General features: G+C 42.6%; 1 protein-coding gene across 2 annotated transcripts in view; it reads right to left on the bottom strand.

Annotated features, from left to right (window-relative positions):
- Positions 1-25,873, bottom strand: part of LOC119965151 (uncharacterized protein KIAA0232-like) — a 79,964-nt gene that overhangs the window by 28,136 nt on the left and 25,955 nt on the right. The window contains exon 3 of one of the 2 annotated variants that reach the window (XM_038795500.1): positions 7,254-7,308. The gene's annotated coding sequence lies outside the window, so the exon portion shown is untranslated. Of the gene's footprint in view, positions 1-7,243; positions 7,309-25,873 lie in introns of both variants that reach the window. The other variant, XM_038795499.1, reaches the window with a different exon arrangement.

The following is a 25,873-nucleotide window of genomic DNA, read 5'->3' as shown; positions in this document are numbered from 1 at the left end:
TTGCCTATGGAAGAATACTGCTCGGCTGGCGATCAGCAGCACCACCCACAGTTTCAGACTGGCTGGCAGACCTATCGAAATTTCTCCACCTGGAGAAGATCAAGTTCATCATCCGAGAGTCAGAGGGTGGCTTCCACAAAGCGTGAAGGCCATTCACAAATTTTTTCCAAGACCTATTTGAAGCCAACAACCAATAGAACGGGGGGGAGGGGGTAACGCACAGGAGCCAACAGAACCACAAGCGAGCAGACAGGAAATGGGAGGGGGCTACCGGGTAAAGGAGTGGGGAGGCCAGAAAACAACATACACGGAGGCCAGAGAGCCTAGAACAAGAACATAGGAAATGGAACCACAAAGGGAAGGCCGGAAACAGGACCCGGGGGAGGGGACACCACCCACTTGAAAACAACGAATAACTAATCATTGAACAGTGAAGGGCCTGGGAAAGCACCCTGAAACGAGTGAAGGGGCGGGGCAGAGGGATGGGGGGACCGACACAAAGGAAATTGATATGTACGTTGTAATCGGCAGTTGCCCTTACTGCTTGTATAGTGTCTAATATGTTAAAAAAAATTCAATAAATTTTTTTTAAAAAAAAGTTACCCTCTCAACCTTTCCTCATAGACAGAACCTTGCATTTCTAGTGTCATCTTTGTTGGGGCATTTGGTTCCAAACCACAGTATAACCGTCCAACATTACAACTACGGTCCAAACATTCCAGAGATGAGGTGGGAGTCTACCCTTGATATCACAACATTATCGGACAGAATGTTTCACCAAGGAGCTATAACAAAATTGAAATCAATGGGAATCTGGGGGAACACTCTCCACTTATTGGAACCATATATTAAAAAAAAATACATTTTGAGGACCCAATTATTTTTTTCCAATTAAGGAGCAAGTTAATGTGGCCAGTCCACCCAGCCTGCACATCTTTGGGTTGAAGGGGTGAGACCCATGCAAACACGGGGAGAATGTGCTAATTTCACATGGGCAGTGACCCAGGGCTGGGATCCAACTATTGTGCTACAGTGCCGCCCTTTGGAGCTATACCTAACACAAAGGAAAATAGCTGGAGGCCAATCATCTCAGCTGCATGGCATTGCTGCAAAGGTTCCTCGAGTAGTGTCACAGGCCAAATCATCTTCAGCTGTTTCATCAATTATCCTCCTTCCACCATCAGGTAATAAGTGGGAATGTTCACTGATGACTGGTCAGCGTCCAATACCATTTGCTACTTTTCAGATACTGAAGTAGTCAGTGTCCGTATGCAGCAAGACCTGAACAACGTTCAAGTGTAGGTTGATAAGTGGCAAGTAACATTCATGCCACACAAGTGCCAAGCAATTACCATTGCCAAGAGAGATTTCAACCATGTCCCAGTGACATTCAATGGCATTAACGTCATTAAATCCCTACCATCAGCATCCTTACCACCGACCAGAAACTCACCTAGATTAGCAACATACACCTAGATTAGCAACATAGTGTCCACAGGTGCAGGTCAAAGGCTGGGTATTCTGTGACAAGTAACTGACCTTCTGACTCTCCAAAGCCTTTCTACCATCAACAAGGCACAAATCAGGAGTGGGATGGAATATTTTTCATTTTTCTATAGTGTGTAGCTCCAGCAACACTCAAAATTTAATGCCATTCCGGACAAAACAGCCTCTCTGATCTGTACCCCATTCACAACTGGCGCACAGCGGTAGCAGTGTGCACCATTGACAAGATTCACTGCAGCAACTTGCCAAAGCTTCTTTGACAACACCTTCCAAACCCGTGACCACTACCACCTCGAAGAACAATAGCAACAGGCGCATGGAAATACCACTACCGACAAGATACCCTCCAAGCCAACAGTATCTTGATTTTGAACTTAATCTCTCATTAATCACAATGACTGGGTCAAAAACCTGGAACTCCCAGCGACATCGTGGGTGCACCAAAAGCACATGGACTGCAGCGGTTCAAGAAGGGGCCTCAACACTACCTTCTCAAGGGCAATTTAAGGATGGACAACAAATGCTAGACTTGTCAGCAATGCTCAGATCCTATGAACGAGTAAAACAAAATCTTTCTTATACTTTCCTCCACTACCACTTTGAAGAAGTCTTTGGATACCTTCCGGTTACCTTCCTTAATATCCTCTTTAGTGACTTGGTGTCAAATTTTGTTTTTAAAACACTCCTGCATGCAGCTTGGAACATTTTTACCAGATTATAGGTGCTTTACAATGGCAAGCTTTGTTGTTGTTCATGCTAAGCTTTAAAATCAGTATGAACATTCATCAAATAGAAATCCAAAATTATGAATAGCATGAGCATTCTAACACGTAGAATGATTTATGAAATATGAACATGCAATGTAATATTTGCTGTATTTTGATTTGGAATGAGAAGCCAAGCCATAACAAGCTCATTAAAGAGCGGAGAGACAGGGGCGAGACTTCATTAAAGAGCGCGGAGAGACAGGGGCGAGACTTCATTAAAGAGCGCAGAGAGACAGGGGTGAGACTGCATTAAAGAGCGCAGAGAGTTTTTCAGCGGTAGCAGCAACAGCAGTAACCAGGATGCTGTTGGGAAGGTAAGTTTCCCATTTTTAAAACTTACCTTGCATGAGTGGTGAGAGGGAGGAGCTGAGTGGGAGCGGTCGAATTGCGCTCTGACAAGGTGAGTGAACTGATATATTTGGGCAGCGGCTGAACCCGAGACACTACGCGTGTAGTGTCTCCCACCCGCCCTCCTCCTCTAATCAAAAAAAGACTAGTGATAAGGAGCAGCGGCCTTCAGATTTTCGGCTGGAGAAGTGGCCAGGGGTCTGTCGGGAAGGTAAGTTTACCTCTTTAAAAACGTACCTTGCAGGAGAAGCGGACTTCAGATTTTCGCCGGGGGCAGTGGCCAGGGGTCTGTCGGGAAGGTAAGTTTACCTCTTTAAAAATATACCTTGCAGGAGAAGCGGCCTTCAGATTTAACTCTTCGTGGGTTGGTAAGTATTGTGATTGGTAAGTAAAATCCTTATTCCTTTCACTTATTCATTATTCGATATTATATTTGTAATCAGTTATGGTAAAGTGTAAAAATGGCAGGAGATCCCAGATCCCTGTTCTGCTCCTCGTGCTCAATGTGGGAGTTCAGGGACGCGGCCGATGCCCCGACTCCTTCGTGTGCGGGAAGTGTGTCCAGCTGCAGCTCCTGTTAGACCACATGACGGCTCTGGAGCTGCGGATGGACTCACTTTGGAGCATCCGCATTGCGGAGGAGGTCGTGGATAGCACGTTCAGTGAGTTGGTCACACCGCAGATTAGGATTGGTGAGGGAGAAAGGGAATGGGTGACCAAAAGGCAGAGAAAGAGCAGGAAGGCAGTGCAGGTGTCCCCTGTGGTCATCTCCCTCCAAAACAGGTATACCGTTTTGGATACTGTTGGGGGAGATGACTCACCAGGGGAAGGCAGTAGTAGCCAGGCTCATGGCACCGTGGCTGGCACTGCTGCACAGAAGGACGGGAAAAACAGTGGCAGGGCTATACTGTAGTCATAGGGGATTCAAGCGTAAGGATAGTAGACAGGCGTTTCTGTGGTCGAATACGAGACTCCCGAATGGTATGTTGCCTCCTGGGGTGTACGGGTCAGGGATGTCTCAGATCGGCTGCAGGACATACTGAAGGGGGAGGGTGAACAGCCAGTTGTCGTGGTGCATATAGGCACCAACGATATAGGTACAAAATGGGACGAGGTCCTACAATCAGAATTTAGGGAGTTAGGAGATAAGTTAAAAAGAAAGACCTCAAAAGGTAGTAATCTCAGGATTGCTACCAGTGCCAGGAGAGTCAGAGTAGAAATTCAAGAATAGTCAGAATGAATACGTGGCTTGAGAGGAGGGAGGGGTTCAGATTTTTGGGACATTGGAACCGGTTCTGGGGGCGATGGGACCATTACAAATCGGATGGTCTACACCTGGGCAGGACTGGAACCAATGTCCTAGGGGTGCTTTTGCTAACATTGTTGGGGAGGTTTTAAGCCAATGTGGCAGGGGGATGGGAACCAGATTAGGAAGTTAGAGGCCAGTAAAGAGGCAGCAACTAAAGCCAGTAAGGTACTAGATAATAAACTCAATGTGACTAAGGGGAAGAGTAGACAGGGAAGAGATGATGAACGTAAAGGGACAGGTGGTCTGAGGTGCATTTGTTTTAATGCTAGAAGTGTAGCAGGTAAGGCAGATGAACTTAGGGCTTGGATTAGTGCCTGGGAATATGATTTATTGGTATTACCGAGACTTGGCTGAGGGAAGGGCAAGACTGGCAACTAAATATCCCAGGGTATAGATGCTTCAGAGAGGGAGGTAAAAGGGGTGGAGGAGTTTGCATTACTGGTCAGAGATGATATCACAGCTGTGATTAAGGAAGGCACGATGGAGGATTCGAGCACTGAGGCAATATGGGTAGAGCTAAGAAATAGGAAGGGTGCAGTAACATTTACTACAGGCCTCCCAAAAGCGAGGGTGAAGTAGAGGTACAAATATGTAGACAGATTGTAGAAAAATGTAGGAGCAATAGGGTGGTTGTGATGGGAGATTTTAACTTCCCCAACATTGAATGGGACCCATGTAGTGTTGGAGGCATAGATGGAGCAGAATTTGTAAGGAGCATCCAGGAGAGTTTTTTTAGCGCAGTATGTAAATAGTCCAACTCGGGAAGGGGCCATACTGGACCTGGTATTGGGGAATGATCCCGGCCAGGTGGTTGAAGTTTCAGTCGGTGATTACTTTGGGAACAGCGATCATAATTCCATAAGTTTTAGAATACTCATGGACAAAGACGAGAGTGGTCCTAAAGGAAGAGTGCTAAATTGGGGAAAGGCCAAGTATAACAAAATTCGGCAGGAGCTAGGGAATGTGGATTGGGAGCAGCTGTTTAAGGGTAAATCCACATTTGAAATGTGGGAGTCTTTTAAGGAAAGGTTGATTAGAGTGCAGGACAGACATGTCCCTGTGAAAATGAGGAATAGAAATGACAAGATTAGGGAACCATGGATGACGGGTGGAATTGTGAGATTAGCCAAGATGAAAAAGGAAGCATACATAAGATCAAGGCGACTTAAAACTGATGAAGCTTTGGAGGAATATCGGGAAAGTAGGACAAATCTCAAACGCGCAATAAAGAGGGCTAAAAGGGGTCATGAAATATCTTTGGCGAACAGGGTTACGGAAAATCCCAAAGCTTTTTATTTGTATGTAAGGAGCAAGAGGGTAACTAGAGAAAGGATTGGCCCACTCAAAGACAAAAGAGGGAATTTATGCGTGGAGTCAGAGGAAATGAGTGAGATTCTTAATGAGTACTTTGCATCGGTATTCACCAAGGAGAGGGACATGACGGATATTGAGGCTAGGGATGGATGTTTAAATACTCTAGGTCAAGTCGGCATAAGGAAGGGGGAAGTTTTGGGTATGCTAAAAGGCATTAAGGTGGACAAGTCCCCAGGACCGGATGGGATCTATCCCAGGTTACTGAGGGAAGCGAGGGACAAAATAGCTGGGGCCTTAACAGATATTTTGCAGCATCCTTGAGCACGGGTGAGGTCCCGGAGAACTGGAGAATTGCTAATGTTGTCCCTTGTTTAAGAAGGGTAGCAGGGATTATAGACCTGTGAGCTTGACGTCAGTGGTAGGCAAATTGTTGGAGAAGATACCGAGGGACAGGATCTATTCACATTTGGAAGAAAATAGACTTATCGGTGATAGGCAGCATGGTTGTGTGCAGGGAATGTCGTCTTACAAACCTAATAGAATTCTTTGAGGAAGTGACAAAGTTAATTGATGAGGGAAGGGCTGTAGATGTCATATACATGGACTTCAGTAAGGTGTTTTATAAAGTTTCCCATGGCAGGTTGATGGAAAAAGTGAAGTCGTATGGGGTTCAGGGTGTACTAGCTAGATGGATAAAGAACTGGCTGGGCAACAGGAGACAGAGTAGTGGTGGAAGGGAGTGTCTCAAAATGGAGAAAGGTGACTAGTGGTGTTCCACAGGGATCTGGGCTCGGACCACTGTTGTTTGTGATATACATAAATGATCTGGACAAAGGTATGAGTGGTCTGATTAGCAAGTTTGCAGATGATACTAAGATTGGTGGAGTTGCAGATACCGAGGCGGACTGTCAGAGAATACAGCAAAGTATAGATAGATTGGAGAGTTGGGCAGAGAAATGGCAGATGGAGTTCAATCCAGGCAAATGCGAGGTGATGCATTTTGGAAGATCTAATTCAAGAGCAGACTATATGGTCAATGGAAGAGTCCTGGGGAAAATTGATGTACAGAGAGATCTGGGAGTTCAGGTCCATTGTACCCTGAAGGTGGCAATGCAGGTCGATAGAGTGTTCAAGAAGGCATACAGCATGCTTGCCTTCATCGGACGGGATATTGAGTACATGAGTCGGCAGGTCATGTTACAGTTGTATAGGACTTTGGTTAGGCCACATTTGGAATACTACGTGCAGTTCGGATCGCCACATTACCAGAAGGATGTGGATGCTTTAGAGAGGGTGCAGAGGAGGTTCACCAGGATGTTGCCTGGTATGGAGGGTGCTAGCTATGAAGAAAGGTTGAGTAGATTAGGATTGTTTTTGTTGGAAAGACAGAGGTTGAGGGGGGACCTGATTGAGGTCTACAAAATTATGAGAGGTATGGACAGGGTGGATAGCTTTTTCCAAGAGTGGGGGTGTCAATTACAAGGGGGGTCACGATTTCAACGTGAGAGGGGGAAAGTTTAAGGGAGATGTGCGTGGAAAGTTTTTTTACGCAGAGGGTGGTGGGTGCCTTGAACGCTTTGCCAGCGGAGGTGGTAGAGGCGGGCACGATAGCATCATTTAAGATGCATCTGGACAGATATATTAACGGGCGGGGAACAGAGGGAAGTAGATCCTTGGAAAATAGGCGACAGGTGTAGATAAAGGATCTGGATCAGCGCAGGCTGGGAGGGCCGAAGGGCCTGTTCCTGTGCTGTAATTTTCTTTGTTCTATAACAAGTCTAATTAGGAAAATTTCTAACAAGACTAATATTTTTTGCTGCTTTTTTTAAAACACTGCTCCTCAAAATAATTGCTTCAACTCGAGGAGAAATTAAAATGCCTAAAAAATGGTCAGTGCAACATTAACAGTTGCTGGAAAAGTAAGATGTAACTTTTGGTTGACATAGCTAGAAAAGTTTATGTTACAAAGTGCATTATTTGAATTAAAAATTATACATACGTAAACTCAACTTTCTCCTTTTCACCTTACTGGACAATGTTTGATGGAACTTTTTTTATGTTCCTCTGTAAGATAAAAGTCAAAATTCATACATTAATACTTACTTGTAATCCTACTGAGAATTTTCTGAGTTATAAACAAATTATATTACAGTAGAAGAAATGACAAGCATATGGAGGGGAAAATAATATAATTATTATTAATAATATTAAAATTTGAAAGCTTTTGTACTTAATACTCAAGAAATTACTAAATACAATATATTCTCGAACACTTGGGGCAAAGGAGATCAGACATGATCATAATGAATTGTGGAGCAGGCTCGAAGGGATGAAAGGCTCCAATTTTCTATGTTTCTAAAGGTGCACTTATAGCAGCAGAGACTCAACCACTACTGAAAACACCAAAGACAAGCGTAATTTTTATTTTATAAACAGAACACGATTTACCATGGTTAATTTAATTGAGATGTCCATTTAACAGATTACCTATTACATGCATCTTTCATTACAGATAATATGCATATTTCATTACAGATAACTTGGTATCTGAAAATTTGGAAGGATCAACTAACTGGGAGCTAAATATAATCATGCTATTCACTTCAGCAACTGCATGAGATTTTCATTTCAATTGAGTCAATGTGCCACCAATTTTTGTCATCAGGATGCCACCATTACATATAAATTTTAAAAAGCAATCTTTGAGAACTGGTACAGTTCAGCTTATTTTCAAGTACATGAAAAACCTGACCTAGAATTGAAAATGACCTAGAATTGAAAATAAAGTAAAATCTAACAATACACTTCCTGAGAAGAAAAGGCCAAATCAATTTTGAATTTATTGCCAAGAAAAACTAACAACTTAAAAAGGAAATACCTACTTATCATGTTTAAACTGGTGAAGTTTAGGTGTCACAAATCTGATACCTTTTCTGGCTGCTTTAAAAAAAATTGCAGCAGTCAGCTGACAGTGCACGGATTAAATGTCAAATGAGTGCGTTCAGCCCTAGTAAAAATAAACTTCCAGTGTTTGTGCCAAATATGAGGATACACATCTCTGCTTCTGTCACGAGGAACTCAAATGCTGTTCTTATAGCTAAGGTAACATACAAGTTGATCAGACTTTCACTGTACCTTACAAGTAGTGAATCTGTGATAGCGACATATTGTTTTGTGGGACAAATATAGCAAGGAAAAATGCAGTCAACAACTCAGTTGCACATGTACAACGTGCATGCTGCTTTTGCAGGCTCCTTTTGCTGGTTTTGGAACTTACATTCTTGTTTTGCTTGTTTTTCAGACCTTCAGCCCATTTTCTGGAGCTGCTCAACCATGTTGGTCCAATTATAGCCTCACTATTCCAACTTGCAGGCAGTTGCTTCCCTCTCATTCACCAAGTCCCACCCAAGTTACCCAAGCTCGTTTCCCTTCAAAACAACACTTCAGTCCACTCTGTCTTTCATTGCTGTTCCCAGTGTGATCACAATGAGCATGATCATGCCTCCCCTCAGCCAAATTTCCACACTACCCAAGATCATCCTGGAGGGCAAGGATAGCCCACAATTGTTTTTCTCACAACCAATGATCCCCTCAAACCAATTTTCCACCGTTGGTACATTAACTACAAGAATTAACAGTTCAGATTTCATTGTTTCTAAGGTGAAGTTGCACTGAGAAATTTAGCAATCTGTGGCAAGAACATTAACTCTCAAAGTGTCATTTATTGTAATGCAATTTAATGGGAGTTCCCAGTGTGGAGCTGCAGTGATGGCACCAAACTGCCTGAACAGTCAATCACACAATCCTTTTTAAAACAGGGTGAAATAAAGATTGGGACAATATGGAGATAAGATAGAAACTGAAATATCATGAACTATATTTAAATTTGTTTTTAATTATTTAAAAAAAAAATCTAGTATAAATAAACAAGTAACTAATCATTATAGAGATATTTAGCAACATTCCAAAATATAATTTGCTTTTAGGACCAGATCGGTTGTTCTGTGCCAGCTGTTGCTCAGATCACAGTTAAAATCGAGTTATAGGTCATTACGGCTCATGACAATGGTAATGTATAACTGTATCAAAACAGCACTTGACCCCCACCATCACCAAAGCTTCTCTTTTGAAATCCACAAATGGGAAGTACTCACCAAGAAGAACAAGCAAATGGCCTGCGGGGTGGCACATTATTCCAAACTATACTCATGCGAGACCATTATCTCTCTACCCGTGCTTGATGATCTTCTGCAGCTAATTGTTTTGTATGGGCTTGATGCAGAACCCTTATTATGACTTGAGATTGAAAAGGCTACGGACTCCCTAGCAGAAAGGAAAGCACCTGGAAAGAATGGAATACCGCTCAGCTACTCATGGACAGAAAGCTTCACCTGTTACCATGCCTCCACAATCTCCACTGCGGGAGAGATATACATCATCACATTATAAACAAAAGCGATCGATGGATTTCAAGAACTTCTGGGATAAATCACTCCTCAGCACCACCAGTAAGGCCATTGTCAGTGTAATTCTAATGAGGCTCCATCGAGTGGCCAACAGGATATATCCAGGGGCACAGTGCGACTTCAGAGCAGGAAGATGCACGGTAGACATGATCTTCTTCCATATCAGGTTCAAGAGGACTACAGAGAGCAGCAGCAAACACCACTCGTAACTTGCTTTTGTAGATTTCATAAAAGGAATTTGGTAGCTTGAGCAGGACGGGGGTCTACCGGATACTAGAGAAAATCAGCTGTCCTTTCAAGGTTCACTGTCTCATACGGTCCTTGTATGATAACATGCCCGGCAGCTTTCAGTTTAACGGCTCTACCGTTGACAGCTTTGACACAAGAATGGGATGAACCAGGGTTGTGACTTAGACCGACTCGGTTTTACATTTTTTTCTCTATCTTCCTGACCTGTACAAATCATTACAAAAAACGTCCAGTCAAATAATTGTGTCATTCAGTTGGGAAATAAGACAAAGCTAAAAAGAAGTTTAATACTACCATACAAAGTAATGGATTAATAAAGTTCAACTTTAACCGTTCACATTTACAAAATAAACATGATTGGGGGGATACAATAAAGAGTGCATATTTATTAAAAAATTACTCTCTGATCTGAAATCAGAGTCAGATTATTAATTTCCAAGGTAGATTGCAGTCTATCTTTTAAAAAAAATTTAGAGTACCCAATTTATTTTTTCCAATTAAGGGGCCATTTAGTGTTGCCAATCCACCTACCCTGCACATCTTTGGGTTGTGGGGGTGAAAACCACGCAAACACTGGGGGAATGTGCAAACTCCACACGGACAGTGACCCAGAGCCGGGATCGATCCTGGGACCTCGGTGCCGTGAGGCAGCAGTGCTATCCACGCGCCAGTCTATCTTAAGAACACAAGAAGTGTAAACAGAATTATTACGTGGCTGCAACCTTGTCCACATACGGCTCAACATTCACAGCATCAGAAGCAATTTAAAATCAGATCTTGGAACCTTAGACCCTACTTCTAATCTCACAGCAACATCTGCGTAAACGGAATTAAGTCTCCATTCCTAACCACAATTCCTTTGGCACGATTTGCTTCTCACCTATGGGCAGTGAGGTTGGTTCTGTAGAAAATCTTGTGTATAGATTGAGCAAGCATTAGAAGATACTAAATAAGTATCCACTTTCTATTGTAATCTTAGTAACAGAGCATTGTTAATTTTCTGTGGTCTCTGACTTTTTTTTTGACAGTGATGCAAAGAATGTGGCCTTTAGACAAAAAAATGCATTGTGGCAATTTTATTTCCAGTAAATTTCTAAAAGCTGAGGAATCCTGGTTGAAGCATTCCCTCAAACAAAATTATCCCAAGCACCTCCTCTTGCCTGTAGACACCACAATGATCTTGGGCAAATTATTGACAGCGAATGTCTAAAGAGGATTTCAGAACCCTCTTTCTGCAATTACTAGCATGATTCATGCTCAGGTCATTTAATAATTGATTTGGAAAATCAAAGGGTAATGAAACCAAAGCACGGCAAGGCTGGTGCTCTAGAGTCATCCTGTTTATACTGCAGGACAGATTCAGCACAATGGTGTAAAAATGCATTACATGCAAAGACAACAAGTATTGTCCTGAAGTCATTGCTAAATATTCCTTGATGTCACAATAGTTCCACACCATCTAGCAACCTAAAATCCACACAAAAGTAGCAAATTAGGTTCAGATGCATATTCCTTAATGGACATTCATCTTGGATTAAACTGCATACTAAATATATAAAAGACATATTAATTAATTAAAAGCATTGAATTATCATTAAAGCCTTCAGCCTCCTTCATCTTTTATCTGTCAATAGGAATATTTTAAGTGTTGTCATGAAAGCTGAACTTTACAAGACAGTTGCGTTTTGAAATGTACAGAGAATTCAAGATAAACACCTTCTCTTGGAGACATGCCCATATGATCCCCTTGCCATCGGAAGAGAAACCCAAACAGGAACCCAATGAAGTATCGGGTGCCAGTTTTAATACCTTTTCACAGCTTCCCACTGCAAAAAGGCAGCTGTTGTTTGAGACACAGACGCAAAGAATCTACTGTTGTGGGGAAACCGGTGGACTGTTTTGTGCTACCGACTAAGCAGGATTTTGTTGAGTGTTCAGTTTCCATTCAGTACAAAGGAAACAGAACAGACAGGATTCAAAGATTTCAGTAACAGAGAGTTGCCAACGTCTGCCTTGCCAATGGTAACCATATTTAGGAAAACCTGGGCTGAGGGGGACAATTGTGGAAGAAAACTGGAACTTTTGATCTGGCAAGCTGGTGAGAATTGAAAGGGCTCAAGAGCTGGGAGTGACATTGGGACTGTTCCTGTAATGCTACATATCTGCCAGAAACATGGCACACAAATGAAAGGCTTTGTATGGCATATTTCAGTTACATCAGTTAAATTAAAACTTACCTTTGATGTTTGATGCATTAGTTGCCCGTTAATTAACGTTTGATCCTCTGACGATTTTAGTTTGTTTGTTACAATAAATGTTTAAAATGCGAAATCGTGTCTGTTAGTTTTTTTCTGTTGGGTGCTGGGAAATTCATCACTTTTTAAAATTTTAAAAGCGATCAGTCTCTATGGAGATCATAACTTGGGGATCTTAGAGAATCTAACCGGGAGGCTATAAAATGGAATTTTATAGCCATGACACGTTAACTCTGTTTCACAATCCATTGATGCTGCCAGACCTGCTGAGGTTATCCAGCATTTTCCGTTTTTATTTTTAAAATAGTTCGGCTTCAGTTACAAATTAAACAACTTTTATTAGAATCAGAAAGAGCAAAACTTGAATGGGAAAGAGATAAATGCAAACTTGAATTCGAGAAAGAAATAGAAAAAGTCAGAAAGAGAAAGGGAAGAAGAGCAGGAAAACCTTGAATTCTAGAAAGGCCAGTGAGAATATTTGAACTGGAGAGGGGCAGGCTTTTGATTTCGCAGAGTGGTGGTAAAATTTGAGGATGACTCCGAATTCACTCTTCATTTTGATGTGGCAGAAATTATTTGCTTAGTGCCGAAATTCAGTGAGGAAGGAGTTGAAATACATTTGAGGAAACTGCCACAACGCTGCAGTGGTCGAGGGAAAATTGGTGTTTTATGGTGGTCTAGGTTAATGAAGATTATGTTTTAAGGTGGTCTAGGTTAATGAAGGTTGAACAAGATTTTGAAAACTTTTGAAAAGCGAGGTGATTCTAATGGAAGAATTTTAAAATATTGTCCTTTTGGGAATAAGGTTCCACCTGGAAGACCATAACATTTCTAAGATAAGGATGCTGCAGTAATGGCAGATGACTGCAAATTGTCTCACCCGCATTTAGTAACAGACCTTTGTTTAGGGACTCTAGAGTCACTGGAGAGATAAAAAAAAACCTGATTATGGTGGGGAAAATGACCCAGTAAGAGAAAATTCAAGGTTTTCCTGTTCTTCTTCCCTTTCTCTTTCTGACTTTTTTTCTTTCTATCTTGATTCATGATTTTGCCTTTCTCTATTGCTTTCTAAATTAAAGTTTTGCTTGAGATAGAGTGCGGAGATAAATTTGATTAAAATAGACGTTATCCTGATCATAAAAAAGTACACATGAAGGCTGAATTTTGGAATGCAAGAAGCAAAATTGTAGCATTTGTGAAGCTCCTCTGAAGAGGAGTCCCAGTGAGTAAAGCTTATCTCAAGCCTGAGAGTTCTCTTGCGTTTACCACTAAACACAGAATCAGAATGTAGGAAATTATTGACATGAGGCAGGGAAATCAATTGTTATTCTTAGAGATACATGATCAGCATTATAGCTGGCATTAGCAAGTGGCAGGAATTTCTCCCCAGAAACTTTGCAAAATAAAAACATATTGATACAGTATATTGATGGAAATTGTTTACCTACTCTTTTAGAATGAATTTTAAATATGGCAGATTTACTGATCCTGTTATTGTTGATGCTGTTCCTAACTGCCTACTGATAATGTAGATTTCTTATTAGGAAATTACTTGGCTGGTGATCAGGTATCGTGTTCTCCAGTGGTTTTGGGAAAGCCTGCTGAAACTAAAGTTTTACAGGAAAAGCTAAGTGACTTAAAAGAATCAATGATTTTCTGTAAACTTGCTGTGTGAATGAATGTTTCAAATAAATGTGTGTCCAAAAGTGACAGAAACAAGCTAAAAAGGAAAAGTTAATGGCAGTTGAGACGAGTCAAAGTCATACGAATTAAGAACGCAGGAAAAATATGAGCAAGGTGTGGCAAAGGAGAATGGAAAAATTGAATCTGGTTCTTGCATGTAAATTAAAACTTCAAACTACAGGGCAATTGTGCTTTCTAGAAGGGAATTCGACTAATGTTTCCCAAACTTTTCCAGCTATGAAACCCTTTTTACCTCCCAAATGTATTGATGGAATCCTTAAAAACAATATTACATGAAAGAGTTATACCACAGAAAATGTATTATTTTTGTGCAATAGGTACAAACATAAAAACAGATTAAGAGAAATCTTTTCTATTTGTATACATTTATTATAATTTTTAAAATTATTTTATTCAACAAGAGCATCAGTTTTAATGGGCGGACTGATGCTGTTTCTTTTGCTCACAAGCTCGTTTAATATTAGGAGTAGTGGAGCGCTCCACTCTCGTTCACTCACACTAAAAGCCCTAGATATTTTGAAGCTGAACTTTATGAAGGTTATGCTTTAGAATACTCCTTTAACACAACGCAAACAGAGAATTCCAGATAAACATCTCTGCTCAGAGACATGCCCACGTGATCCCTCTGTCATGGTAAGTGAATCTCAAAAAGAAATTCACTGAAGCGATAATTGCTAATTTTTAAAAACATTTACAGTAGCCAATTCATTTTTTCCAATTAAGGGGCAATTTAGCATGACCAATCCACCTAACCTGCACATCTTTGGGTTGTGGGGACGAAACCCACACAAACACGGGGAGAATGTGCAAACTCCAAACGGACAGTGACCCAGAGCCGGGATCGAACCAGGGACCTCTGCGCCGTGAAGCAACAGGGCTAACCCACTGCGCCACCATGCTGCCCATGATTGCTAATTTTAACCTTTTCACAGTATCCCACAGAAGGAGGACAGTTGTTTGAAACGGAGAGACATAAAAGCTACTACTGTAGGGAAACAGGGTTGATTGTTTTATCTGACCAAACAGGATGCTGGTGAGAGTCCAGTTTCTGTTCAAAGGAAAGAAAATAGAATAGACTAGGTTCTTGCAGATTTAAAGAACGGAAGGTTGCCAAGATGTGACTTGCTTGCTGATGTATCCGGGGAAACTCAGGCTAAGTGGAATAATTGTCGAATGACACTAGATGTTTTGGCCTGGCGTGGTTGGGAGAATAAAACCTAATCGAGAACTGGGAGTGACTCTTGGCCTGTTGCGTAGCATACAGCAAAAGGGTTTTGCAAAACGCATTTTGTTTGCATTGATACAAAACTTACCTTTGTTGTTAGTTTGATGCATTAGCCGCATGTTATCCATATTGATTTATTTATTTATTATAGTAACAGTCTTAAAAAGTGTAGTCTTGACAGTTGATTATTTTCATTGGCTGATGGAAAATTAATCTTTTTAAAAGTGATTGGTCTCTATGAAAATCATGAGTATTATTTAATCTTTATAAGTCCTAATTACACTATAGCCACAAATAAGAAGAAAAAATATTTGCCGTTAGAGAACACTAGACTAGAATACGAGAAGAGTTAAAGATTCTTGCCTTTCCTTGCAGTTTGACCAAGATGTTAGTTGGTTGCAAGTAGCCACACTGCATCATAATCAAGTCTGGGCTACTGTTTCTGAATCATGGCAATAAGTTACAAGAAAAAGAATGTGGATTCTTGAATCGTGAATATTTTCCAATTTCCTTGCAGCAATCTTTGTTTTATTAAACCTGAGCAATTTCAATAGAGTTCTGGAATTATTGGAATGGAAATGCTATCATCAATTTCGAACAGAGTGAATTCTAGTGAGCTCATTTTTGTAGATGACAAACCCCATTCTTTCCTTTCTACCTCTTCAGTCCACAATACACACCAACATGAAATTTTGCAGTGAGTTACCCAGCAGAGTTATTAATCCATTTACGTTGGAGATTAATATCACCACCAGACAGGGCAGCATGGCGGTGCAGTGGCTAGCACTGCTGCCTCACGGCACCGAGGTCATATGTTTGATTCCGGCTCTGGGTCATTGTCCGTGTGGCGTTTGCATATTCTCCCTTAGTTTGCGTGGGTTTCGCCCCCACAACCCAAAGATGTGCAAGGTAGGTGGATTGGTCACGCTAAATTACCCCCTAATTGGGAAAAAATGAATTGGGTTCTCTAAATTTAAAAAACAAATGCCACCACCAGAGAAGAGAGGGATATCAAATAAATGCATCAACACTCATCTACTACTATTGCACGGCACAGGTTCAAGATTATTATTTCTAAATAGACTCCAGATTTTCCCTGTTCCAGGCAGCCTGCTCTGGTCTCCAGTAATGCCTTCAAAATCTTATCCTCTGTGGTGGGTCTTGGCTCCAATTCAAAATGTTTTTTCAGTCAACTTTAAGTTCAACTGTTTTCTAAAGAAAATAGAAGTTAATATTCCTGTTATTAAAGCATTTTTAAGCACGTAACTGCCTCAGAGTGGCAATCTCAAGAAAGTGTTGAAATTACAAAGCTCCAGTCTCACACAACCTTCTGCATTCAGGCTGGGTGTAACAAGTGCAGCGAAGCATGCTCCAGCTGCATCGGTGAGTCACTGCGGCACCGGGAAGAAAGACAGGTCTCGTTTTAAAGGGAGGGCTGGGGGGTGACTGGAGTAGCCACCTGGGGTGGCCACGTCCCGATTATAAAATGGACACTTTGTAAAGAATGAAGGGAAAAATGGACAATGCTGAGAAAGCACGCAGGTGCAAGGTTTGTCTGTTGATTGGAGCTCTAGCTCCCAGACAAGACCGATACTGCAAAGCCATTACCATACTAATGAGCCATCTCCGGGTACAAAGAAGAAACATTTAGGTAAACGATACAAGAGCAGACACCCCGTCGCCAGAGGAGACTAGAACAAAGCAGGCCAACGGCCATCTAGGGCCCGCCCCGCAATCAGGGCAGCCACCCCTTTATTTAAGGAAATCGATACCAATGATCAGGATACGGTCCAATTAATTGGGACCAAGTTCAAGGGCCGCCCAAAAGCGCACGAAGCCCCCTTTGGGTATAAGAAGAAGCCCCAAGAGAGAATCGTTCTTTTGGCCTTGGCTCTCAGCGACGAGAGGCCTGCCTAGCAGCTGCACCAGAACAAGTAAGTCCAAAGTCAACGCACGCTACGAGATAGACGCTCCTAGCTACTATTCCGTACCAGCTCGACCACAGCAGCCTCAGAACCGGACAACAGCCATTGTTCCGCTGACTGAGTGGGCGCCCGAAGCCAAGTATAGGCTTTAGTAGTAGTGATAGTTTAGTTGGTAGAGTTTGTGCATGAGTATATTTGACTGTGTGTAAATAAATGAGCATTGATTTCGAACTTACTAACTGGTGTATCGAGTCTTTGATCAGTATTTGGTTTTGAAACTTGTGGCGGTATCGAAAGATACCTGGCGACTCTTGAGCAAAACGTAATTAGAATTAAGGAAGGCGACCATATTAACCGCCATAAACAGAGCCAATTAACGAGAACACAACGAGGAACACTGGGAAGGGGCGGGTTGTGGTGGGGTATCTGCTGGAGGGTCATATGTCTGTGGGGCTTCCTGTGCGGGGTTCGGTCTGGCTGTTTAAATAGTTACTCTGGAATTACAAGTGATTTTTTTTCTCCCTTCTAACCCTTTCAAAGTAACTATCAGGATAAAATTGGCAGAACCATCTGAAGTTAGCAATTTAAAATCGCTTCCAGAGGAAGTTAGCTCTTCTGGGCAACTAATGGGTAAATGTCCTAGAGGGACTCCCCAGCGCAACATTGTGGGACCCCCTAATAAGTGCGACCTGGGGAACCAGAAAGTTATGTGCCTTTGTGTCTGACAACTGCAACATCAGAAATCAGGTGGCTGATTGCCCAATGTCTCACATGTCTGAAACAATTGAAGGATTTTGTCAGTTTTCTTTCATCTTTTTTTTCTTCTATCATTTTAATATAAAACCTCCTGAAAAATTTTTTTCAAAGGATTTTCAATTTTTACAAAGAATTCACAAGAAGTAAACAAACAAAAGCAGAAAGATAGCTATAGGTGTCAATGTACAACAGGTATGGCACAACACAATAATCATTACCTAATTGGGAAAGAATAAGGCCGGTTGATTCAAGAACAGAATCCCCAAAAAGTTCTTTCCACGGATAAGTGACGCATCTGCACCCAAGCAGGCTACAGATAATATTACTGACCTACATTTCACTCATACCTACAAAACAAAATGTGGAGATGCCGGCATGGGACTAGGGTGGGCACAGTAAGGGGTCTCACAATACCAAGTTAAAGTTTAACAGGTTTATTTGAAATCACAAGCTTTCACAAGCACCTGTTGAAGAAGCAGTGCTCCGAAAGCTTGTGATTTCAAATAAACCTGTTGGACTTAACCTGGTGAGACCTCTTACTGTACAAAACAAAATGACAGAAGAAGACAACAATAGCCCGAGAACCCAATGCTAAAGGGAAATCGACCAACTCCTACAGTGCAATTTAAACTCCAGATCCAGATGGGAAGAGGAAACCATCCAACATCGCCGAGATGGCAAAATGACAATAACAAAGACAAAGAGAGGACTGGACACAACTTATTACTCAGCTCAGGGTCTCCCATAGAAGTAATAACAAAAGAGCAAGCACAGGAGGAAGAATATGCACCTCCACAATCCCCTCTCCCATCCTCAGATCAAAGGGTAAAACAGATAACCAAATCACCAGCGCCTGTATCACGCTCTAAAGGTCAACAGGATATCTAGGGGCCAAGAACCAAAAGCAATATAAACTAATCCCAATCAGAGAACAGAGGAAGGCCCCTTCCATGACAGGAGACGCATCAGAGCAACCCCCAAACTAGGGATCACCCAGGGATTCCCCCACTACACCTCAAAGAAGCAGCCCAAGTCCAAGGAGCAACAGGATATTAACCGCGATGCTGAGCCTGGCCTAGCCCAACTTGACCACAAAGAAAAAATAAAGAGGATCTGAGAATTGGCCGCAAGGACTTCCTTGACACCCCAATCCCTACAAAGCTCCGAAGCCAGTTCAGTTGATTACAGGATACGACACCCTTCCTCCCCCTCAACCCATCAAATACACATACCAACAACAGGACCAACATGCCCCAACAGGTTCAGAGAAGAGAAAAAAATAAATCTTCTTGGGAGGGAACAGCCCACTAAACATACCACCGGCCATTAGATAAAGGACATTGAGACCGGCCACATTCATAAGAGCTCTGACAGCAGTAGAACAGACAAAGAGGGAGACTAACATCAGAAGAAATTTGGATTATATACAATCTGCCTGGGCCTGAAGAAAAAAGTGCAGCCAAACATTAAAATAAAAGAATGATTATGGGGGCCTTCCTTGAACAAATAGAGGATAAATCTAACCATACCACCTGCACCCTCCATCCCCCTCCAGCTCTGCTCATCCTCCCCTTCCCTCCCCCCCCGCGCAAAAGCATATAAATAATCTGTGTGTGTGTGTTTGGGGGTGAGGGGAAAGATGGGTTGCAATGACATGAACAATGGTATTAATCTCAATGATAAACACCTCCATGAGTCTGTCAGATTTGCTGTTGAAGTTAAGAGTGAAGGAAATGGAGAGTGTTTACAGATGCTGAAGGATAGCGAGAGGATATCTTGGTAAGAAACTCAGCAAGGCTTGGTGGGGGCAGCACACAGATTATAAACTGAGGAGTAAGTACACATGGCATAGTTGATAGCAATCATTTAACTGCCAACTTGTGAACAATTTTGATTTTATTAAAGCATATAAATTGCAATATACTTTCCCAAATACATTTGATATTTCAGTGTTTTTACCTAATAACTATGACACCAGTACTCCTTCCTCCCCCACCTCTTTCCTGTGAATTAATGTTATTCCATTTACAGCTGAGTACATCTTCACTAAAGCATATTATTGTTTTCAGACTGTGGTAATTCATAGCTGATGGGCTATTTTAGACAGGATGTCATCACATCAGCATCCAAATTAAACTTTTCAATCCTGTTATTTATATTAAAGCAATGTGTTCAACACAAACACTCCAGAAGTTGATCTCTCTCTACTTGTGAATACAATATCCTTGTGACTTGGTTCACGAGAAATTCCTGGAAGGCAGTTAATGTTATTACTGGAAAGAGTTCAGAGTTGTAAGGAGAAAAACCCATATAAAGAAGAACTGCAGATAGAAATGCATAAGCCAATTCAAATTTGCTAAAACCTTCTCACTTCCTCACACAACTGTAACCCCAAATTTGCTAAAACCTTCTCACTTACTCACACAACTGTAACCCAAATCTTCATATTGAAATATGGTGTTGAAAAGTTGTTTTAACTGGATGAACTCATAAGAAAACAGTTTAGTAGCTCTGAAAATTCTATTTCATTTGATGCTTTAGAAATTTGTTATAATAAAAACTAAATGAACAAAAATCTAGTGTATATTCCGGATTTTATCGTGAGGAAGTTGTTCCAGTTTGAGATAAATATGAAAAATTAAACTGCTGCTGGCATTAAAAAATTCTAATTTATGAATTGCGATATGACAAACATAAATGGACTTGCGGTGACGGCGGGCGGGAGGCAGCCGCACGCTGGAGGGCTCCCGTTCGGGAATAGAACTTTTGGAGTTGTAACGCCAGTCCCGGGGGCAACGGAGGCTGAAATAGCTGTAAGAAAGCACAGGGAGGAGAAATGGCAAGTTTGGCCAAAATGGCCATGAAAAAGGGGGTCAATGAAAGTCCACCGGTGAGTGAAAAGGTCAGCGCAGGAACTGTAAGGAAAGCAGAGGCTGGAGCACCAGGGGAGGCCGCATCGCTGTAGCCACCTGGGGTGGCCACTGCCCAACACAAAATGGAAGATCGCAAGGAATGCAGGGAAAATGGACATGTTGTAAAGCAAGCAGCTTGCAAAGCGATTATATATTGGGACGGCTGCAGAAACCAGTTTTGATTGCTGCAGAAACCAGACAGCACTGTGAAAAGAAACCAGTTAACATACTAATGAGGCGATACCGGACGATCCCCAGATACAATGGAAACAAGTTAAACAGAGATCGATACATTGAATGGGAGGCCAGACTATCGGCGCCAGAGAAGCCCAAAACAATAAGTCCCAAGAACCGCCCCGGTGACCGAGGAACTGCCCCATGATTGGGGGGTTCAAACATATCGATTGGGAAGAGACCCAATCGATTCCAAGCAGGTAAGGGAGTCCGCCCAAAGGGGCGCGGATTCCCTGGGACCTATAAAAGACAGGTCCCACACATGGTTCAGTCTTCTGATCCAGCCTTCGGACAGCAGCCACCAACAAGTAAGTGCCTCACAACGATCGCTACCAGAGATAGGCACTCCTGACCCCTTTTTAATTGATACCAACCTGAAGTCTGCAGACCAGAGCAGAGCAAGAGGCCTTGTTCCCTGACCCAGCAGTTCCTTTGAGATAAGTATTAGTTTTAGCGGTAGGAATAAGTTTAATCCTTTTAGCGTGTGCATGGGTAGTTATTATAATTGTATTATAATAAACTCAGTTGTTTGGACTTACTAATTGGTGTATGGTTTTATTGCTTTGAACTTCACCTTGAAGCTTGTGGCGGTGTCTTAACAACACCTGGCGACTCCAGAGCTTAGAAAAGAAACAGAGCCAAATTGAGTGTTAAGCACACTCTACTGTGAGTGTCGCAACACGCTCACAGTAGAAGAAATGACCTGGCTGTGGAAATTGAAAAACAGTTCACAAAACACACGCAAGTGATGAAGGAGATGGGGACGGAATTGAAAGTACTGGTGGAGGAGGCGATTGCCCCGGTGAGGGCAGCAGTATCAAGCGCAGTGGCGGAGGTGTGGGAGCAAGGCGAGACACTGAAGGAAGTGGAAGAGGCATTATCGCAGTACAGTGATCAACTCACCTCGATGGGGAAGGAGTTGCGGAGGGTGATAAGAGACCAACAAGGGCCTGTGAGCCAAAATGGAAGCCCTGGAAAACAATCCAGGCGACAGAAACTGAGGATTGTGGGTCTGCCCGAAGGGCTGGAAGGCCCGAGGCCGACGGAGTATTTTGCCACAGTGTTGGCGAAGCTATTGGGACACACACACGATCCTTCCCGATAGGAACTGGATCGGGCTCATCGGTCGTGGAGGCCTATACCAAAGGCGAGTGAGCCGCCAAGAGTAGTAACTGTGTGTTTCCATAGGTATAGCGTGAAGGAGAAAGTCCTGCGGTGGACAAAGCAGAAGCGGGTGGTGCAGTGGGCTGGAGCTGGTATACGCATATACCAGGACTTTACAGTGGAGCTGTCGAAGAGGCGGGCTGCCTTCAGTCGGGTGAAGAAGGAACTGTACATCAGCAATGTGCAGTGTGGCATAGTATATCTAGCTAAGTTGAGGTTGTCCTACAAATCCAAGGACATTTATTTTGGGACAGCGGAAGCGGCGGAGGAGTTTGCGAAGGCAGAAGACTGTGGCAGAATTGAGAAATGGTCGTGTACCAATGTAGCCTCATGTAACTTTCTTTTTTCACTGCGTGTTGGTGTATGTACTAAATGAGCTGATGCTGTAAATATTTGGACAAGGGAAGAGATGGGACTTTCATTTGCAACAATTTTTCTTTGGGGTTTGGGTGTGTATGCTGGGGTTGTGTGCTAAAGGGGATTTCTTGGTTTTCCTGGGACCGGGCAAGGGGGAAGGAGACACGAGCGGGGGCCTCCACGCTGGCCGGTTTAAGCCAGCCAGTGAACGGAAGTGAGGTGGGGGGAGGGGCTGCGGCCATCGGAGCCTGGTAGAACAGGTTTCGGTGAGTCTAGCCGGGGTGAAAAGTTGAGAGAAGGAACAGAGATTGGGGGGAGAAGTTTACAAGAGGAAGTGGATGGGAGGAGTCTGGGGGGAGGGGGGGTTTGACTACAATTCATGGGTGTCATTCACGGTACTCTTTCGGGGATTGGATGGCATTGAATATTTGGGGGGGGGGGGGGGTTTGACTACAATTCATGGGTGTCATTCACGGTACTCTTTCGGGGATTGGATGGCATTGAATATTTGGGGGGGGGACGACGACTATATATGTCAATGGTGACCATAGGCGATTCCTGATTCCTTTTTTTTGACAACCTCGGGAGGGTTTATTTTATTTGATGCTTATACGGTTGTTTGGGGTGGTGGGAAGATGGGATCGTTGTTGTTAATAAGGGGATTTACATTGTATTTGTTACTGTTTACTGTTTGTTGGTGGGGTGTAAATTCTGAAGAAAATGTGAAAATGGAGAATAAAAATAGTTTAAAAAAATGACAAATTTAAATGAAAGCGAGTGATCCTGACTAAGAATAGCAGTGGACATCAGGACAAGAACAGCTAGAATCAGCTGAGATGATCAAACAGCTCACCTTTATTTGCTTTCTAGACAGATTATGTAGAGTAACCACCTGGCATGATATCAGAAAACAAAGAAAGATTGGAAAAAATAAAACACTTTGAAGTTAACCAACATTTATTAAGCCACCATGTTTTTTAACTTTTAAAAATGCATCTTAGTGAACTGCCTATGGTTTATCATCTTAAGTTGGGTGAAGAGCAATTTTACAGCAGGTGCATACATCATGCACCATTGTGTCAAAGTTGGCTTCATCCTTCAGGACCACACTAATTGCTGAACATAACAGCCTGACATTCTCAAATCAAATTTAGTTGCTGTTTGGTGAGGAAAGTTTGTAGAATTAAACGTACTTTAAATTTCAAGCTCAATTTTGTTTAAAAGCATAAAACAACGCTTATTTTTCTTTTTGCACTTAAGATATAGTCTGAACTACAATTTCTTCAGCATGACAGATGACAGTAAAATATATCGTTATACCATACATGTGGATTTTTTCTAAGAGCAAGCAAAGAACATTTAAACCACAATCCCAGGCTGCATGTCTGTGGTCTACAAGAAGTCATTCAACAATGAGATAATCCTCTTTGACTCACAGCACAAAATCAATTCACTGGTTTATAAAAAGATATTAGAAAAAAAACTGTGCTTTAGTCAACTGACACTGCACTTTGGTCAACTGACATTGCATAAACACGTTGCCATAGGATCTAAGATATAGAACATTTACCTATCTCTTAGGCTTGACCAAAATCTATATACTTTGAAACTTAATTGAGTGATAAATTCAATAAATATCACCAATTTGGCACAGCTTGTTCAGAGAATGTCTTTCTTCATTTCACACAAGTTTATCTTTCTAAAAAATTCTGAAGTTAATTACACCACCTGTACTTGGCTGACAGAATATATCAATGTTAATACACTAGTAAGACAAAGAAGCTTTAACTTCTACAGAGAGCGGGATAAAGAAAGGAAAATCGGAGAAGCCCAAATGTTTTTTCTTCTAAATTTTATTATTTCTTCAGTTGAATTTTCAAAGCAATATTTTTTTTAAGAGAAACAATTGAAGGAAGGGCAAGTAGGAAACAATTCAAGGATGAGGAGTGTCTCAACTTCTGCCCTCAGGCACAGCATGGTCAGGTGACAATGTAGAAAGGAAGAAGGGGACATAAGAGTTGAGTGGCAGATTTTTAAAAATGAGTGTTGCCGGCAAGGCCATCATTTATTACCCATCCCCAATTAATCTTTGCAGAGTGGTGATGAACCATTCAGTCCATGTGGTGTAGGTAAATCCACAGTGCTGTATAAGTAGGAAGTTCCAGGGCCGCTTCGTGCAGGGGCACCAGCTTGGCAGCCCTGGTTACGGCGCCCCTGCCACTCCCGCAGGCACGGTACACGACCAGCCCTATAATGGTGGCGACTTTGCGGGTCTGGGGCCAATGGAGAAGGCACGTGGGGGAAACGTGAACATCGGTTTGGTCCCCAGTCTACAACAATCACCGGTTTGCCCTGGGGTATATGGACGGTGGGTTCCGAACATGGCGGAGGGCTGGGATTGAGAGGATGGGGGATCAGTTCTTGGAAGGGAGCTTCCCCAGTATGAGGTCATTAGAGGAGAAATTTGGACTGGCGAGAGGGAATGCGTTCAGGTACTTGCAGGTGCGGGACTTTCTGCGCAGACAGATTCCATCCTTCCCGTGCCTGCCACTTAGGGGGATCCAGGACAGGGTAGTGTCTAGTGGATGGGTGGGGGAGGGGAGGATCTCAGATATATATATAAAGAACTTATGGGAGCAGAGGAGACGCAGATCGAGGCGCTGAAGCTTAAGTGGGAAGAGGAGCACGGGGGTGAGATAGGACAGGGCTTATGGGTGGAAGCGTTGAGTAGGGTCAACACGACCACAACATGCGCTAGGCTCAGCCTGATTCAATTCAAAGTCGTCCACCGGGCCCACACGACAGTGGCACGGATGAGTACATTTTTTGGATTAGAGGACAAGTGCGCAGATGTTCGGGAGGACCGGCGAACCATGTCCAAATGTTCTGGGCATGTCCAAAACTCAGGGGGTACTGGCAGGGATTTGTGGACGTTATGTCCCTGGTACTGAAAACAAGGGTGGTGACAAGTCAAGAGGTGACTATTTTTGAGGTTTCGGAGGACCCAGGAGTTCAGGAGGAGGGAGAGGCTGACGTTCTAGCCTTTGCTTCCCTGGTAGCCCAGTGTCAAATTCTGTTGGCATGGAGGGACTCAGAATCCATGAAGTCGGAGGCCTGGCTATCGGATATGGCGAGCTTTCTCGGTCTGGAGAAAATTAAGTTCGCTCTGAGAGGGTCACTGTCAGGGTTCGCCCGGAGGTGGCAAACCATTTATCGACTTCTTCGCGGAAAGTTAATCGTCCGGGGGCGGGGGGATATAGGCTGGTCCTTGTAGGAGTGGAGCTGGTTTTCTTGCACTATATTGATTGTTCTTTGCACACTGTTTTATATTGTTGTGTACTATGCCAGAACGTCTTAATAATAGGACATTCCAGGTTTTTGA

This window comes from Scyliorhinus canicula, chromosome 4, assembly GCF_902713615.1.
Source record: "Scyliorhinus canicula chromosome 4, sScyCan1.1, whole genome shotgun sequence".
In the NCBI taxonomy this organism is placed as follows: domain Eukaryota; kingdom Metazoa; phylum Chordata; class Chondrichthyes; order Carcharhiniformes; family Scyliorhinidae; genus Scyliorhinus; species Scyliorhinus canicula.
Note: the sequence above shows the minus strand (reverse complement) of the source record. Positions and strands in the feature narration are given on the sequence as shown.